The sequence below is a fragment of the Micropterus salmoides genome, unplaced genomic scaffold (genome assembly GCF_014851395.1).
Source record: "Micropterus salmoides isolate LMB-PRFRI ecotype aquatic unplaced genomic scaffold, ASM1485139v1 Ms_hic_scaffold_2395, whole genome shotgun sequence".
Taxonomy (NCBI): domain Eukaryota; kingdom Metazoa; phylum Chordata; class Actinopteri; order Centrarchiformes; family Centrarchidae; genus Micropterus; species Micropterus salmoides.
The window spans coordinates 1-17,500 of NW_024041590.1; the positions used below are offsets into that span (position 1 = coordinate 1).

General features: G+C 46.1%; 16 non-coding genes across 16 annotated transcripts; all 16 read left to right on the forward strand.

Annotated features, from left to right (window-relative positions):
* The first annotated feature begins 2,868 nt into the window (after window positions 1-2,868).
* On the forward strand, window positions 2,869-2,940 carry trnap-ugg. Its single transcript has one exon. It is a non-coding gene; the product is annotated as a tRNA-Pro (tRNA).
* A 136-nt stretch (window positions 2,941-3,076) lies between these two features.
* trnap-agg lies at window positions 3,077-3,148 on the forward strand. Its single transcript has one exon. It is a non-coding gene; the product is annotated as a tRNA-Pro (tRNA).
* A 1,484-nt stretch (window positions 3,149-4,632) lies between these two features.
* Window positions 4,633-4,704, forward strand: trnap-ugg. Its single transcript has one exon. It is a non-coding gene; the product is annotated as a tRNA-Pro (tRNA).
* A 137-nt stretch (window positions 4,705-4,841) lies between these two features.
* On the forward strand, window positions 4,842-4,912 carry trnap-agg. Its single transcript has one exon. It is a non-coding gene; the product is annotated as a tRNA-Pro (tRNA).
* Window positions 4,913-6,391: 1,479 nt separating this feature from the next.
* trnap-ugg lies at window positions 6,392-6,463 on the forward strand. Its single transcript has one exon. It is a non-coding gene; the product is annotated as a tRNA-Pro (tRNA).
* A 135-nt stretch (window positions 6,464-6,598) lies between these two features.
* trnap-agg lies at window positions 6,599-6,669 on the forward strand. Its single transcript has one exon. It is a non-coding gene; the product is annotated as a tRNA-Pro (tRNA).
* A 1,482-nt stretch (window positions 6,670-8,151) lies between these two features.
* Window positions 8,152-8,223, forward strand: trnap-ugg. The gene has a single exon. It is a non-coding gene; the product is annotated as a tRNA-Pro (tRNA).
* A 137-nt stretch (window positions 8,224-8,360) lies between these two features.
* Window positions 8,361-8,432, forward strand: trnap-agg. Its single transcript has one exon. It is a non-coding gene; the product is annotated as a tRNA-Pro (tRNA).
* Window positions 8,433-10,126: 1,694 nt separating this feature from the next.
* On the forward strand, window positions 10,127-10,198 carry trnap-ugg. The gene has a single exon. It is a non-coding gene; the product is annotated as a tRNA-Pro (tRNA).
* A 138-nt stretch (window positions 10,199-10,336) lies between these two features.
* On the forward strand, window positions 10,337-10,408 carry trnap-agg. Its single transcript has one exon. It is a non-coding gene; the product is annotated as a tRNA-Pro (tRNA).
* Window positions 10,409-12,101: 1,693 nt separating this feature from the next.
* Window positions 12,102-12,173, forward strand: trnap-cgg. The gene has a single exon. It is a non-coding gene; the product is annotated as a tRNA-Pro (tRNA).
* A 137-nt stretch (window positions 12,174-12,310) lies between these two features.
* On the forward strand, window positions 12,311-12,382 carry trnap-agg. The gene has a single exon. It is a non-coding gene; the product is annotated as a tRNA-Pro (tRNA).
* A 1,694-nt stretch (window positions 12,383-14,076) lies between these two features.
* Window positions 14,077-14,148, forward strand: trnap-cgg. Its single transcript has one exon. It is a non-coding gene; the product is annotated as a tRNA-Pro (tRNA).
* A 136-nt stretch (window positions 14,149-14,284) lies between these two features.
* trnap-agg lies at window positions 14,285-14,356 on the forward strand. Its single transcript has one exon. It is a non-coding gene; the product is annotated as a tRNA-Pro (tRNA).
* Window positions 14,357-16,044: 1,688 nt separating this feature from the next.
* On the forward strand, window positions 16,045-16,116 carry trnap-cgg. The gene has a single exon. It is a non-coding gene; the product is annotated as a tRNA-Pro (tRNA).
* A 138-nt stretch (window positions 16,117-16,254) lies between these two features.
* On the forward strand, window positions 16,255-16,326 carry trnap-agg. The gene has a single exon. It is a non-coding gene; the product is annotated as a tRNA-Pro (tRNA).
* Window positions 16,327-17,500: the final 1,174 nt, after the last annotated feature.

Here is a 17,500-nt window from a genome sequence, read left to right on the forward strand (position 1 = left end):
AGGTACACAGCTTCTCCACCTCTCAGTCGCTGTAACTAACGTGACCCACATAATATACAACACAGAGGAAGAGCATCCACTAACCTAGTTAACTAACTGTTATAAATGTGACACAATCTCGTTAGAAATATTCAGTCCGGCTCACTAACCGTTTCATTATCATCCAATACTTTTAGCTGTGGCTGACATTGCTGAGCCTCCGGTGAAATACACAGTTACTGAAAGCAGCAGGCGAGCTAACGATGTAGCACGTCGGCTGAATGCAGTCACTGTACCATTATCATGTAACGAGCATGGATTAGTTCAACATCAAGCTGATAAAAACTTACTGTACCGTTGCGGTGGGAGTTTACCTGAGTTTCCACCATGATGTGTGAAGCGTCTCCCTGTCTCTCTATAGCCGCTCTCACTCTTTTCGGAGTACTGTGCCAATATGCAGTGTCTCGCTGCGCTGAATGGAAGGTACGGCGCCGGTGATGATCTGCCTCTGAGACGGGAACATTTAAGTAACAGAGCCGAACATGTCTGGAGAAAAGCCACAGCCCGCATGCAGGCGTTTCTGTATTTCTGTATGAAAGCGTTGTGTTTCGGATTATGCTCGCTCATGAGTTAAAGCCAGCACGTGTACGAGCACACGCCTGGTTGCAATCTTAAAACCGCACCGCTAGTGGCCGCTGGAACTCCACAATGCCCCTTTAATGTTGATGAAATCTGAGTCTTTCATCAAAACGGAAAAGGCATTTTGTGGGCTCGTGTGTCTAGGGCTATGATTCTCGCATTGGGTGCGATAGGTTCCGGGTTCAAATCCCGGGAAGCCCTTGCTATGAACCAACAGGTGCTTCTTATTGCTTTAATCGATAAAGCTTGCTGTACTTTTATTTTAATGTTGATGAAATCTAGTATTTCATCAAAACAGAAAAGGTGTTTTGGCTCGTTGGTCAGGGGTATGATTCTCGCTTCGGGTGCGAGAGGTCCCGGGTTCAAATCCCGGACGAGCCCACCCTCTGAACTATAGAAGCTTCTTTATTGCTTTTAATATATAAGCTTGTTTTCCAGTGATTTCATTTGGATGAAATCTGATTATTTCATCAACGCAGAAAAGGAGATTTGTGGCTCGTTGGTCTAGGGGTATGATTCTCGCTTAGGGTGCGAGAGGTCCCGGTTCAAATCCCGACGAGCCCTTACCAAGAAACCGTCGTTGCTTCAAATATGAAGCTATTTTCACTGTAATTTAAAGGGGCCATATGTAAGTTTTTGATTTTAGTAAATCAAATTTTCATTGCCATATTGTCAATGGGCTGAAAAGTCACTTAGAAATGAAGCACACGCCTGTTTTCTCCGTTGCTCGCATCAGCCACTATTCTGCTTTTAAGTGAGGACACCGGGTCGGATTCAGCCCTGTGCGCGCTCCCGAGCCTCTCACGCTACAGCGACAACACGGCAGCTAACGACATGCAGTCCACTAACAGCATAAACATGACCGGCTCACAGTAAAACACGGGCTCCACGTAAGGCCACAAAACAACAATAAAGGTTTATGTGCTGAAGCCCATCAGACCAAACAGGTTCAGATGATGTCGAGCAAGAACAAAGTGAGCATTAGTAAAGCTGGAGAAACACAGAGAAAGTCACTTTAGCTCGCCGGCTAACACCGAGCAGTTGCTAATGTTATCCGGTGCAAAGTTGTATCGCTTTCCACGTTACTTCACCAACTAACGCCACCCATGTTACTTTCCTGTGTACCACTGGTATTATGTCAAAGTGTCAAAGCCTGCAAGAAATGATGTAACGGTAAAAAGCAAATGTGGATCGGTTTGTTACTGTCCCCTAGTGATGCAGCCACGAGCAGCCAGCTAACGCTACACTAGATCGGACCTGCCGCTGTTTGCTTCGTAACGTTCAATTTAGATTTTATTGCCCTTTACCGATACTCAGGTACACAGCTTCTCCACCTCTCAGTCGCTGTAACTAACGTGACCCACATAATATACAACACAGAGGAAGAGCATCCACTAACACTAGTTAACTAACTGTTATAAAGTGTGACACAATCTCGTTAGAATATTCAGTCCGGCTCACTAACCGTTTCATTATCATCCAATACTTTTAGCTGTGCTGACATTGCTGAGCCTCCGGTGAAAGATACACAGTTACTGAAAGCAGCAGGCGAGCTAACGATGTAGCACGTCGGCTGAATGCAGTCACTGTACCATTATCATGTAACGAGCATGGATTAGTTCAACATCAAGCTGATAAAAACATTACTGTACCGTTGCGGTGGGAGTTACCTGAGTTTCCACCATGTTGTGTGAAGCTGTCTCCCTGTCTCTCTATAGCCGCTCTCACTTTTTTCGGGAGTACTGTGCCAATATGCCAGTGTCTCGCTGCGCTGAATGGAAGGTACGGCGCCGGTGATGATCTGCCTCTGAGACGGGAACATTTAAGTAACAGAGCCCGAACATGTCTGGAGAAAAGCCACAGCCCGCATGCAGGCGTTTCTGTATTTGTGTATGAAAGCGGTTGTGTTTCGGATTATGCTCGCTCATGAGTTAAAGCCAGCACGTGTACGAGCACACGCCTGGTTGCAATCTTAAAACCGCACCGCTAGTGGCCGCTGGAAACTCCACAATGCCCCTTTAATGTTGATGAAATCTGAGTCTTTCATCAAAACGGAAAAGGCATTTTGTGGCTCGTGTCTAGGGCTATGATTCTCGCATTGGGTGCGATAGGTTTCGGGTTCAAATCCCGGGGAAGCCCTTGCTATGAACCAACAGGTGCTTCTTATTGCTTTAATCGATAAAGCTTGCTGTACTTTATTTTATGTTGATGAAATCTGAGTATTTCATCAAAACAGAAAAGGTGTTTTGTGGCTCGTTGGTCTAGGGGTATGATTCTCGCTTTGGGTGCGAGAGGTCCCGGGTTCAAATCCCGGATGAGCCCTTGGAATGGGAGGTCCCGGTTCAAAACCCGGGGGAGCACTTGCTATGAATCCGTAGGTGCTTTTAATAGATAAAGCTTGTTTTCTTTAACGTTGAGGAAATCTGAGTCTTTCATCAAAACAGAAAAGGTGTTTTGTGGCTCGTTGGTCTAGGGGTATGATTCTCGCTTAGGGTGCGAGAGGTCCCGGGTTCAAATCCCGGACGAGCCCTTACCAAGAAACCGTCGTTGCTTCAAATATGAAGCTATTTTCACTGTAATTTAAAGGGGCCATATGTAAGTTTTTGATTTTAGTAAATCAAATTTTCATTGCCTTATTGTCAATGGGCTGAAAAGTCACTTAGAAATGAAGCACACGGCTGTTTTCTCCGTTGCTCGCATCAGCCACTATTCTGCTTTTAATGTGAGGACACCGGGTCGGATTCAGCCCTGTGCGCGCTCCCGAGCCTCTCACGCTACAGCGACAACACGGCAGCCAACGACATGCAGTCCACTAACAGCATAAACATAACCGGCTCACAGTAAAACACGGGCTCCACGTAAGGCCACAAAACAACAATAAAGGTTTATGTGCTGAAGCCCATCAGACCAAACAGGTTCAGATGATGTCGAGCAAGAACAAAGTGAGCATTAGCATTGTTTACTGTCCCCTAGTGATGCAGCCACGAGCAGCCAGCTAACGCTACACTAGATCGGACCTGCCGCTGTTTGCTTCGTAACGTTCAATTTAGATTTTATTGCCCTTTACCGATACTCAGGTACACAGCTTCTCCACCTCTCAGTCGCTGTAACTAACGTGACCCACATAATATACAACACAGAGGAAGAGCATCCACTAACACTAGTTAACTAACTGTTATAAAGTGTGACACAATCTCGTTAGAATATTCAGTCCGGCTCACTAACCGTTTCATTATCATCCAATACTTTTAGCTGTGCTGACATTGCTGAGCCTCCGGTGAAAGATACACAGTTACTGAAAGCAGCAGGCGAGCTAACGATGTAGCACGTCGGCTGAATGCAGTCACTGTACCATTATCATGTAACGAGCATGGATTAGTTCAACATCAAGCTGATAAAAACATTACTGTACCGTTGCGGTGGGAGTTTACCTGAGTTTCCACCATGTTGTGTGAAGCTGTCTCCCTGTCTCTCTATAGCCGCTCTCACTTTTTTCGGGAGTACTGTGCCAATATGCCAGTGTCTCGCTGCGCTGAATGGAAGGTACGGCGCCGGTGATGATCTGCCTCTGAGACGGGAACATTTAAGTAACAGAGCCCGAACATGTCTGGAGAAAAGCCACAGCCCGCATGCAGACGTTTCTGTATTTCTGTATGAAAGCGGTTGTGTTTCGGATTATGCTCGCTCATGAGTTAAAGCCAGCACGTGTACGAGCACACGCCTGGTTGCAATCTTAAAACCGCACCGCTAGTGGCCGCTGGAAACTCCACAATGCCCCTTTAATGTTGATGAAATCTGAGTCTTTCATCAAAACGGAAAAGGCATTTTGTGGCTCGTGTGTCTAGGGCTATGATTCTCGCATTGGGTGCGATAGGTTTCGGGTTCAAATCCCGGGGAGCCCTTGCTATGAACCAACAGGTGCTTCTTATTGCTTTTAATCGATAAAGCTTGCTGTACTTTATTTTAATGTTGATGAAATCTGAGTATTTCATCAAAACAGAAAAGGTGTTTTGTGGCTCGTTGGTCTAGGGGTATGATTCTCGCTTTGGGTGCGAGAGGTCCCGGGTTCAAATCCCGGATGAGCCCTTGGAATGGGAGGTCCCGGTTCAAAACCCGGGGGAGCACTTGCTATGAATCCGTAGGTGCTTTTAATAGATAAAGCTTGTTTTACTTTAACGTTGAGGAAATCTGAGTCTTTCATCAAAACAGAAAAGGTGTTTTGTGGCTCGTTGGTCTAGGGGTATGATTCTCGCTTAGGGTGCGAGAGGTCCCGGGTTCAATCCCGGACGAGCCCTTACCAAGAAACCGTCGTTGCTTCAAATATGAAGCTATTTTCACTGTAATTTAAAGGGGCCATATGTAAGTTTTTGATTTTAGTAAATCAAATTTTCATTGCCTTATTGTCAATGGGCTGAAAAGTCACTTAGAAATGAAGCACACGCCTGTTTTCTCCGTTGCTCGCATCAGCCACTATTCTGCTTTTAATGTGAGGACACCGGTCGGATTCAGCCCTGTGCGCGCTCCCGAGCCTCTCACGCTACAGCGACAACACGGCAGCCAACGACATGCAGTCCACTAACAGCATAAACATAACCGGCTCACAGTAAACACGGGCTCCACGTAAGGCCACAAAACAACAATAAAGGTTTATGTGCTGAAGCCCATCAGACCAAACAGGTTCAGATGATGTCGAGCAAGAACAAAGTGAGCATTAGCATGTTTACTGTCCCCTAGTGATGCAGCCACGAGCAGCCAGCTAACGCTACACTAGATCGGACCTGCCGCTGTTTGCTTCGTAACGTTCAATTTAGATTTTATTGCCCTTTACCGATACTCAGGTACACAGCTTCTCCACCTCTCAGTCGCTGTAACTAACGTGACCCACATAATATACAACACAGAGGAAGAGCATCCACTAACACTAGTTAACTAACTGTTATAAAGTGTGACACATCTCGTTAGAATATTCAGTCCGGCTCACTAACCGTTTCATTATCATCCAATACTTTTAGCTGTGCTGACATTGCTGAGCCTCCGGTGAAAGATACACAGTTACTGAAAGCAGCAGGCGAGCTAACGATGTAGCACGTCGGCTGAATGCAGTCACTGTACCATTATCATGTAACGAGCATGGATTAGTTCAACATCAAGCTGATAAAAACATTACTGTACCGTTGCGGTGGGAGTTTACCTGAGTTTCCACCATGTTGTGTGAAGCTGTCTCCCTGTCTCTCTATAGCCGCTCTCACTTTTTTCGGGAGTACTGTGCCAATATGCCAGTGTCTCGCTGCGCTGAATGGAAGGTACGGCGCCGTGATGATCTGCCTCTGAGACGGGAACATTTAAGTAACAGAGCCCGAACATGTCTGGAGAAAAGCCACAGCCCGCATGCAGACGTTTCTGTATTTCTGTATGAAAGCGGTTGTGTTTCGGATTATGCTCGCTCATGAGTTAAGCCAGCACGTGTACGAGCACACGCCTGGTTGCAATCTTAAAACCGCACCGCTAGTGGCCGCTGGAAACTCCACAATGCCCCTTTAATGTTGATGAAATCTGAGTCTTTCATCAAAACGGAAAAGGCATTTTGTGGCTCGTGTGTCTAGGGCTATGATTCTCGCATTGGGTGCGATAGGTTTCGGGTTCAAATCCCGGGGAAGCCCTTGCTATGAACCAACAGGTGCTTCTTATTGCTTTTAATCAATAAAGCTTGCTGTACTTTATTTTAATGTTGATGAAATCTGAGTATTTCATCAAAACAGAAAAGGTGTTTTGTGGCTCGTTGGTCTAGGGGTATGATTCTTGCTTTGGGTGCGAGAGGTCCCGGGTTCAAATCCCGGACGAGCCCTTGGAATGGGAGGTCCCGGGTTCAAAACCCGGGGCACTTGCTATGAACCCGTAGGTGCTTTTAATAGATAAAGCTTGTTTTACTTTAACGTTGAGGAAATCTGAGTCTTTCATCAAAACAGAAAAGGTGTTTTGTGGCTCGTTGGTCTAGGGTATGATTCTCGCTTAGGGTGCGAGAGGTCCCGGGTTCAAATCCCGGACGAGCCCTTACCAAGAAACTGTCGTTGCTTCAAATATGAAGCTATTTTCACTGTAATTTAAAGGGGCCATATGTAAGTTTTTGATTTTAGTAAATCAAATTTTCATTGCCTTATTGTCAATGGGCTGAAAAGTCACTTAGAAATGAAGCACACGCCTGTTTTCTCCGTTGCTCGCATCAGCCACTATTCTGCTTTTAATGTGAGGACACCGGGTCGGATTCAGCCCTGTGCGCGCTCCCGAGCCTCTCACGCTACAGCGACAACACGGCAGCTAACGACATGCAGTCCACTAACAGCATAAACATAACCGGCTCACAGTAAAACACGGGCTCCACGTAAGGCCACAAACAACAATAAGGTTTATGTGCTGAAGCCCATCAGACCAAACAGGTTCAGATGATGTCGAGCAAGAACAAAGTGAGCATTAGCATTGTTTACTGTCCCCTAGTGATGCAGCCACGAGCAGCCAGCTAACGCTACACTAGATCGGACCTGCCGCTGTTTGCTTCGTAACGTTCAATTTAGATTTTATTGCCCTTTACCGATACTCAGGTACACAGCTTCTCCACCTCTCAGTCGCTGTAACTAACGTGACCCACATAATATACAACACAGAGGAAGAGCATCCACTAACACTAGTTAACTAACTGTTATAAAGTGTGACACAATCTCGTTAGAATATTCAGTCCGGCTCACTAACCGTTTCATTATCATCCAATACTTTTAGCTGTGCTGACATTGCTGAGCCTCCGGTGAAAGATACACAGTTACTGAAAGCAGCAGGCGAGCTAACGATGTAGCACGTCGGCTGAATGCAGTCACTGTACCATTATCATGTAACGAGCATGGATTAGTTCAACATCAAGCTGATAAAAACATTACTGTACCGTTGCGGTGGGAGTTTACCTGAGTTTCCACCATGTTGTGTGAAGCTGTCTCCCTGTCTCTCTATAGCCGCTCTCACTTTTTTCGGGAGTACTGTGCCAATATGCCAGTGTCTCGCTGCGCTGAATGGAAGGTACGGCGCCGGTGATGATCTGCCTCTGAGACGGGAACATTTAAGTAACAGAGCCCGAACATGTCTGGAGAAAAGCCACAGCCCGCATGCAGACGTTTCTGTATTTCTGTATGAAAGCGGTTGTGTTTCGGATTATGCTCGCTCATGAGTTAAAGCCAGCACGTGTACGAGCACACGCCTGGTTGCAATCTTAAAACCGCACCGCTAGTGGCCGCTGGAAACTCCACAATGCCCCTTAATGTTGATGAAATCTGAGTCTTTCATCAAAACGGAAAAGGCATTTTGTGGCTCGTGTGTCTAGGGCTATGATTCTCGCATTGGGTGCGATAGGTTTCGGGTTCAAATCCCGGGGAAGCCCTTGCTATGAACCAACAGGTGCTTCTTATTGCTTTTAATCAATAAAGCTTGCTGTACTTTATTTTAATGTTGATGAAATCTGAGTATTTCATCAAAACAGAAAAGGTGTTTTGTGGCTCGTTGGTCTAGGGGTATGATTCTTGCTTTGGGTGCGAGAGGTCCCGGGTTCAAATCCCGGACGAGCCCTTGGAATGGGAGTCCCGGGTTCAAAACCCGGGGGAGCACTTGCTATGAACCCGTAGGTGCTTTTAATAGATAAAGCTTGTTTTACTTTAACGTTGAGGAAATCTGAGTCTTTCATCAAAACAGAAAAGGTGTTTTGTGGCTCGTTGGTCTAGGGGTATGATTCTCGCTTAGGGTGCGAGAGGTCCCGGGTTCAAATCCCGGACGAGCCCTTACCAAGAAACCGTCGTTGCTTCAAATATGAAGCTATTTTCACTGTAATTTAAAGGGGCCATATGTAAGTTTTTGATTTTAGTAAATCAAATTTTCATTGCCTTATTGTCAATGGGCTGAAAAGTCACTTAGAAATGAAGCACACGCCTGTTTTCTCCGTTGCTCGCATCAGCCACTATTCTGCTTTTAATGTGAGGACACCGGGTCGGATTCAGCCCTGTGCGCGCTCCCGAGCCTCTCACGCTACAGCGACAACACGGCAGCTAACGACATGCAGTCCACTAACAGCATAAACATAACCGGCTCACAGTAAAACACGGGCTCCACGTAAGGCCACAAAACAACAATAAAGGTTTATGTGCTGAAGCCCATCAGACCAAACAGGTTCAGATGATGTCGAGCAAGAACAAAGTGAGCATTAGTAAAGCTGGAGAAACACAGAGAAAGTCACGTTAGCTCGCCGGCTAACACCGAGCAGTTGCTAATGTTATCCGGTGCAAAGTTGTATCGCTTTCCACGTTACTTCACCAACTAACGCCACCCATGTTACTTTCCTGTGTACCACTGGTATTATGTCAAAGTGTCAAAGCCTGCAAGAAATGATGTAACGGTAAAAAGCAAATGTGGATCGGTTTGTTTACTGTCCCCTAGTGATGCAGCCACGAGCAGCCAGCTAACGCTACACTAGATCGGACCTGCCGCTGTTTGCTTCGTAACGTTCAATTTAGATTTTATTGCCCTTTACCGATACTCAGGTACACAGCTTCTCCACCTCTCAGTCGCTGTAACTAACGTGACCCACATAATATACAACACAGAGGAAGAGCATCCACTAACACTAGTTAACTAACTGTTATAAAGTGTGACACAATCTCGTTAGAATATTCAGTCCGGCTCACTAACCGTTTCATTATCATCCAATACTTTTAGCTGTGCTGACATTGCTGAGCCTCCGGTGAAAGATACACAGTTACTGAAAGCAGCAGGCGAGCTAACGATGTAGCACGTCGGCTGAATGCAGTCACTGTACCATTATCATGTAACGAGCATGGATTAGTTCAACATCAAGCTGATAAAAACATTACTGTACCGTTGCGGTGGGAGTTTACCTGAGTTTCCACCATGTTGTGTGAAGCTGTCTCCCTGTCTCTCTATAGCCGCTCTCACTTTTTTCGGGAGTACTGTGCCAATATGCCAGTGTCTCGCTGCGCTGAATGGAAGGTACGGCGCCGGTGATGATCTGCCTCTGAGACGGGAACATTTAAGTAACAGAGCCCGAACATGTCTGGAGAAAAGCCACAGCCCGCATGCAGGCGTTTCTGTATTTCTGTATGAAAGCGGTTGTGTTTCGGATTATGCTCGCTCATGAGTTAAAGCCAGCACGTGTACGAGCACACGCCTGGTTGCAATCTTAAAACCGCACCGCTAGTGGCCGCTGGAAACTCCACAATGCCCCTTTAATGTTGATGAAATCTGAGTCTTTCATCAAAACGGAAAAGGCATTTTGTGGCTCGTGTGTCTAGGGCTATGATTCTCGCATTGGGTGCGATAGGTTTCGGGTTCAAATCCCGGGGAAGCCCTTGCTATGAACCAACAGGTGCTTCTTATTGCTTTTAATCGATAAAGCTTGCTGTACTTTATTTTAATGTTGATGAAATCTGAGTATTTCATCAAAACAGAAAAGGTGTTTTGTGGCTCGTTGGTCTAGGGGTATGATTCTCGCTTTGGGTGCGAGAGGTCCCGGGTTCAAATCCCGGACGAGCCCTTGGAATGGGAGGTCCCGGGTTCAAAACCCGGGGGAGCACTTGCTATGAACCCGTAGGTGCTTTTAATAGATAAAGCTTGTTTTACTTTAACGTTGAGGAAATCTGAGTCTTTCATCAAAACAGAAAAGGTGTTTTGTGGCTCGTTGGTCTAGGGGTATGATTCTCGCTTAGGGTGCGAGAGGTCCCGGGTTCAAATCCCGGACGAGCCCTTACCAAGAAACCGTCGTTGCTTCAAATATGAAGCTATTTTCACTGTAATTTAAAGGGGCCATATGTAAGTTTTTGATTTTAGTAAATCAAATTTTCATTGCCTTATTGTCAATGGGCTGAAAAGTCACTTAGAAATGAAGCACACGCCTGTTTTCTCCGTTGCTCGCATCAGCCACTATTCTGCTTTTAATGTGAGGACACCGGGTCGGATTCAGCCCTGTGCGCGCTCCCGAGCCTCTCACGCTACAGCGACAACACGGCAGCCAACGACATGCAGTCCACTAACAGCATAAACATAACCGGCTCACAGTAAAACACGGGCTCCACGTAAGGCCACAAAACAACAATAAAGGTTTATGTGCTGAAGCCCATCAGACCAAACAGGTTCAGATGATGTCGAGCAAGAACAAAGTGAGCATTAGTAAAGCTGGAGAAACACAGAGAAAGTCACGTTAGCTCGCCGGCTAACACCGAGCAGTTGCTAATGTTATCCGGTGCAAAGTTGTATCGCTTTCCACGTTACTTCACCAACTAACGCCACCCATGTTACTTTCCTGTGTACCACTGGTATTATGTCAAAGTGTCAAAGCCTGCAAGAAATGATGTAACGGTAAAAAGCAAATGTGGATCGGTTTGTTTACTGTCCCCTAGTGATGCAGCCACGAGCAGCCAGCTAACGCTACACTAGATCGGACCTGCCGCTGTTTGCTTCGTAACGTTCAATTTAGATTTTATTGCCCTTTACCGATACTCAGGTACACAGCTTCTCCACCTCTCAGTCGCTGTAACTAACGTGACCCACATAATATACAACACAGAGGAAGAGCATCCACTAACACTAGTTAACTAACTGTTATAAAGTGTGACACAATCTCGTTAGAATATTCAGTCCGGCTCACTAACCGTTTCATTATCATCCAATACTTTTAGCTGTGCTGACATTGCTGAGCCTCCGGTGAAAGATACACAGTTACTGAAAGCAGCAGGCGAGCTAACGATGTAGCACGTCGGCTGAATGCAGTCACTGTACCATTATCATGTAACGAGCATGGATTAGTTCAACATCAAGCTGATAAAAACATTACTGTACCGTTGCGGTGGGAGTTTACCTGAGTTTCCACCATGTTGTGTGAAGCTGTCTCCCTGTCTCTCTATAGCCGCTCTCACTTTTTTCGGGAGTACTGTGCCAATATGCCAGTGTCTCGCTGCGCTGAATGGAAGGTACGGCGCCGGTGATGATCTGCCTCTGAGACGGGAACATTTAAGTAACAGAGCCCGAACATGTCTGGAGAAAAGCCACAGCCCGCATGCAGGCGTTTCTGTATTTCTGTATGAAAGCGGTTGTGTTTCGGATTATGCTCGCTCATGAGTTAAAGCCAGCACGTGTACGAGCACACGCCTGGTTGCAATCTTAAAACCGCACCGCTAGTGGCCGCTGGAAACTCCACAATGCCCCTTTAATGTTGATGAAATCTGAGTCTTTCATCAAAACGGAAAAGGCATTTTGTGGCTCGTGTGTCTAGGGCTATGATTCTCGCATTGGGTGCGATAGGTTCCGGGTTCAAATCCCGGGAAGCCCTTGCTATGAACCAACAGGTGCTTCTTATTGCTTTTAATCGATAAAGCTTGCTCTACTTTATTTTAATGTTGATGAAATCTGAGTATTTCATCAAAACAGAAAAGGTGTTTTGTGGCTCGTTGGTCTAGGGGTATGATTCTCGCTTCGGGTGCGAGAGGTCCCGGGTTCAAATCCCGGACGAGCCCTTGGAATGGGAGGTCCCGGTTCAAAACCCGGGGGAGCACTTGCTATGAACCCGTAGGTGCTTTTAATAGATAAAGCTTGTTTTACTTTAACGTTGAGGAAATCTGAGTCTTTCATCAAAACAGAAAAGGTGTTTTGTGGCTCGTTGGTCTAGGGGTATGATTCTCGCTTAGGGTGCGAGAGGTCCCGGGTTCAAATCCCGGACGAGCCCTTACCAAGAAACCGTCGTTGCTTCAAATATGAAGCTATTTTCACTGTAATTTAAAGGGGCCATATGTAAGTTTTTGATTTTAGTAAATCAAATTTTCATTGCCTTATTGTCAATGGGCTGAAAAGTCACTTAGAAATGAAGCACACGCCTGTTTTCTCCGTTGCTCGCATCAGCCACTATTCTGCTTTTAATGTGAGGACACCGGGTCGGATTCAGCCCTGTGCGCGCTCCCGAGCCTCTCACGCTACAGCGACAACACGGCAGCCAACGACATGCAGTCCACTAACAGCATAAACATAACCGGCTCACAGTAAAACACGGGCTCCACGTAAGGCCACAAAACAACAATAAAGGTTTATGTGCTGAAGCCCATCAGACCAAACAGGTTCAGATGATGTCGAGCAAGAACAAAGTGAGCATTAGTAAAGCTGGAGAAACACAGAGAAAGTCACGTTAGCTCGCCGGCTAACACCGAGCAGTTGCTAATGTTATCCGGTGCAAAGTTGTATCGCTTTCCACGTTACTTCACCAACTAACGCCACCCATGTTACTTTCCTGTGTACCACTGGTATTATGTCAAAGTGTCAAAGCCTGCAAGAAATGATGTAACGGTAAAAAGCAAATGTGGATCGGTTTGTTTACTGTCCCCTAGTGATGCAGCCACGAGCAGCCAGCTAACGCTACACTAGATCGGACCTGCCGCTGTTTGCTTCGTAACGTTCAATTTAGATTTTATTGCCCTTTACCGATACTCAGGTACACAGCTTCTCCACCTCTCAGTCGCTGTAACTAACGTGACCCACATAATATACAACACAGAGGAAGAGCATCCACTAACACTAGTTAACTAACTGTTATAAAGTGTGACACAATCTCGTTAGAATATTCAGTCCGGCTCACTAACCGTTTCATTATCATCCAATACTTTTAGCTGTGCTGACATTGCTGAGCCTCCGGTGAAAGATACACAGTTACTGAAAGCAGCAGGCGAGCTAACGATGTAGCACGTCGGCTGAATGCAGTCACTGTACCATTATCATGTAACGAGCATGGATTAGTTCAACATCAAGCTGATAAAAACATTACTGTACCGTTGCGGTGGGAGTTTACCTGAGTTTCCACCATGTTGTGTGAAGCTGTCTCCCTGTCTCTCTATAGCCGCTCTCACTTTTTTCGGGAGTACTGTGCCAATATGCCAGTGTCTCGCTGCGCTGAATGGAAGGTACGGCGCCGGTGATGATCTGCCTCTGAGACGGGAACATTTAAGTAACAGAGCCCGAACATGTCTGGAGAAAAGCCACAGCCCGCATGCAGGCGTTTCTGTATTTCTGTATGAAAGCGGTTGTGTTTCGGATTATGCTCGCTCATGAGTTAAAGCCAGCACGTGTACGAGCACACGCCTGGTTGCAATCTTAAAACCGCACCGCTAGTGGCCGCTGGAAACTCCACAATGCCCCTTTAATGTTGATGAAATCTGAGTCTTTCATCAAAACGGAAAAGGCATTTTGTGGCTCGTGTGTCTAGGGCTATGATTCTCGCATTGGGTGCGATAGGTTCCGGGTTCAAATCCCGGGGAAGCCCTTGCTATGAACCAACAGGTGCTTCTTATTGCTTTTAATCGATAAAGCTTGCTCTACTTTATTTTAATGTTGATGAAATCTGAGTATTTCATCAAAACAGAAAAGGTGTTTTGTGGCTCGTTGGTCTAGGGGTATGATTCTCGCTTCGGGTGCGAGAGGTCCCGGGTTCAAATCCCGGACGAGCCCTTGGAATGGGAGGTCCGGGTTCAAAACCCGGGGGAGCACTTCTATGAACCCGTAGGTGCTTTTAATAGATAAAGCTTGTTTTACTTTAACGTTGAGGAAATCTGAGTCTTTCATCAAAACAGAAAAGGTGTTTTGTGGCTCGTTGGTCTAGGGGTATGATTCTCGCTTAGGGTGCGAGAGGTCCCGGGTTCAAATCCCGGACGAGCCCTTACCAAGAAACCGTCGTTGCTTCAAATATGAAGCTATTTTCACTGTAATTTAAAGGGGCCATATGTAAGTTTTTGATTTTAGTAAATCAAATTTTCATTGCCTTATTGTCAATGGGCTGAAAAGTCACTTAGAAATGAAGCACACGCCTGTTTTCTCCGTTGCTCGCATCAGCCACTATTCTGCTTTTAATGTGAGGACACCGGGTCGGATTCAGCCCTGTGCGCGCTCCCGAGCCTCTCACGCTACAGCGACAACACGGCAGCCAACGACATGCAGTCCACTAACAGCATAAACATAACCGGCTCACAGTAAAACACGGGCTCCCGTAAGGCCACAAAACAACAATAAAGGTTTATGTGCTGAAGCCCATCAGACCAAACAGGTTCAGATGATGTCGAGCAAGAACAAAGTGAGCATTAGTAAAGCTGGAGAAACACAGAGAAAGTCACGTTAGCTCGCCGGCTAACACCGAGCAGTTGCTAATGTTATCCGGTGCAAAGTTGTATCGCTTTCCACGTTACTTCACCAACTAACGCCACCCATGTTACTTTCCTGTGTACCACTGGTATTATGTCAAAGTGTCAAAGCCTGCAAGAAATGATGTAACGGTAAAAAGCAAATGTGGATCGGTTTGTTTACTGTCCCCTAGTGATGCAGCCACGAGCAGCCAGCTAACGCTACACTAGATCGGACCTGCCGCTGTTTGCTTCGTAACGTTCAATTTAGATTTTATTGCCCTTTACCGATACTCAGGTACACAGCTTCTCCACCTCTCAGTCGCTGTAACTAACGTGACCCACATAATATACAACACAGAGGAAGAGCATCCACTAACACTAGTTAACTAACTGTTATAAAGTGTGACACAATCTCGTTAGAATATTCAGTCCGGCTCACTAACCGTTTCATTATCATCCAATACTTTTAGCTGTGCTGACATTGCTGAGCCTCCGGTGAAAGATACACAGTTACTGAAAGCAGCAGGCGAGCTAACGATGTAGCACGTCGGCTGAATGCAGTCACTGTACCATTATCATGTAACGAGCATGGATTAGTTCAACATCAAGCTGATAAAAACATTACTGTACCGTTGCGGTGGGAGTTTACCTGAGTTTCCACCATGTTGTGTGAAGCTGTCTCCCTGTCTCTCTATAGCCGCTCTCACTTTTTCGGGAGTACTGTGCCAATATGCCAGTGTCTCGCTGCGCTGAATGGAAGGTACGGCGCCGGTGATGATCTGCCTCTGAGACGGGAACATTTAAGTAACAGAGCCCGAACATGTCTGGAGAAAAGCCACAGCCCGCATGCAGGCGTTTCTGTATTTCTGTATGAAAGCGGTTGTGTTTCGGATTATGCTCGCTCATGAGTTAAAGCCAGCACGTGTACGAGCACACGCCTGGTTGCAATCTTAAAACCGCACCGCTAGTGGCCGCTGGAAACTCCACAATGCCCCTTTAATGTTGATGAAATCTGAGTCTTTCATCAAAACGGAAAAGGCATTTTGGCTCGTGTGTCTAGGGCTATGATTCTCGCATTGGGTGCGATAGGTTCCGGGTTCAAATCCCGGGGAAGCCCTTGCTATGAACCAACAGGTGCTTCTTATTGCTTTTAATCGATAAAGCTTGCTCTACTTTTTTAATGTTGATGAAATCTGAGTATTTCATCAAAACAGAAAAGGTGTTTTGTGGCTCGTTGGTCTAGGGGTATGATTCTCGCTTCGGGTGCGAGAGGTCCCGGGTTCAAATCCCGGACGAGCCCTTGGAATGGGAGGTCCTGGGTTCAAAACCCGGGGGAGCACTTTCTATGAACCCGTAGGTGCTTTTAATAGATAAAGCTTGTTTTACTTTAACGTTGAGGAAATCTGAGTCTTTCATCAAAACAGAAAAGGTGTTTTGTGGCTCGTTGGTCTAGGGGTATGATTCTCGCTTAGGGTGCGAGAGGTCCCGGGTTCAAATCCCGGACGAGCCCTTACCAAGAAACCGTCGTTGCTTCAAATATGAAGCTATTTTCACTGTAATTTAAAGGGGCCATATGTAAGTTTTGATTTTAGTAAATCAAATTTTCATTGCCTTATTGTCAATGGGCTGAAAAGTCACTTAGAAATGAAGCACACGCCTGTTTTCTCCGTTGCTCGCATCAGCCACTATTCTGCTTTTAATGTGAGGACACCGGGTCGGATTCAGCCCTGTGCGCGCTCCCGAGCCTCTCACGCTACAGCGACAACACGGCAGCCAACGACATGCAGTCCACTAACAGCATAAACATAACCGGCTCACAGTAAAACACGGGCTCCCGTAAGGCCACAAAACAACAATAAAGGTTTATGTGCTGAAGCCCATCAGACCAAACAGGTTCAGATGATGTCGAGCAAGAACAAAGTGAGCATTAGTAAAGCTGGAGAAACACAGAGAAAGTCACGTTAGCTCGCCGGCTAACACCGAGCAGTTGCTAATGTTATCCGGTGCAAAGTTGTATCGCTTTCCACGTTACTTCACCAACTAACGCCACCCATGTTACTTTCCTGTGTACCACTGGTATTATGTCAAAGTGTCAAAGCCTGCAAGAAATGATGTAACGGTAAAAGCAAATGTGGATCGGTTTGTTTACTGTCCCCTAGTGATGCAGCCACGAGCAGCCAGCTAACGCTACACTAGATCGGACCTGCCGCTGTTTGCTTCGTAACGTTCAATTTAGATTTATTGCCCTTTACCGATACTCAGGTACACAGCTTCTCCACCTCTCAGTCGCTGTAACTAACGTGACCCACATAATATACAACACAGAGGAAGAGCATCCACTAACACTAGTTAACTAACTGTTATAAAGTGTGACACAATCTCGTTAGAATATTCAGTCCGGCTCACTAACCGTTTCATTATCATCCAATACTTTTAGCTGTGCTGACATTGCTGAGCCTCCGGTGAAAGATACACAGTTACTGAAAGCAGCAGGCGAGCTAACGATGTAGCACGTCGGCTGAATGCAGTCACTGTACCATTATCATGTAACGAGCATGGATTAGTTCAACATCAAGCTGATAAAAACATTACTGTACCGTTGCGGTGGGAGTTTACCTGAGTTTCCACCATGTTGTGTGAAGCTGTCTCCCTGTCTCTCTATAGCCGCTCTCACTTTTTCGGGA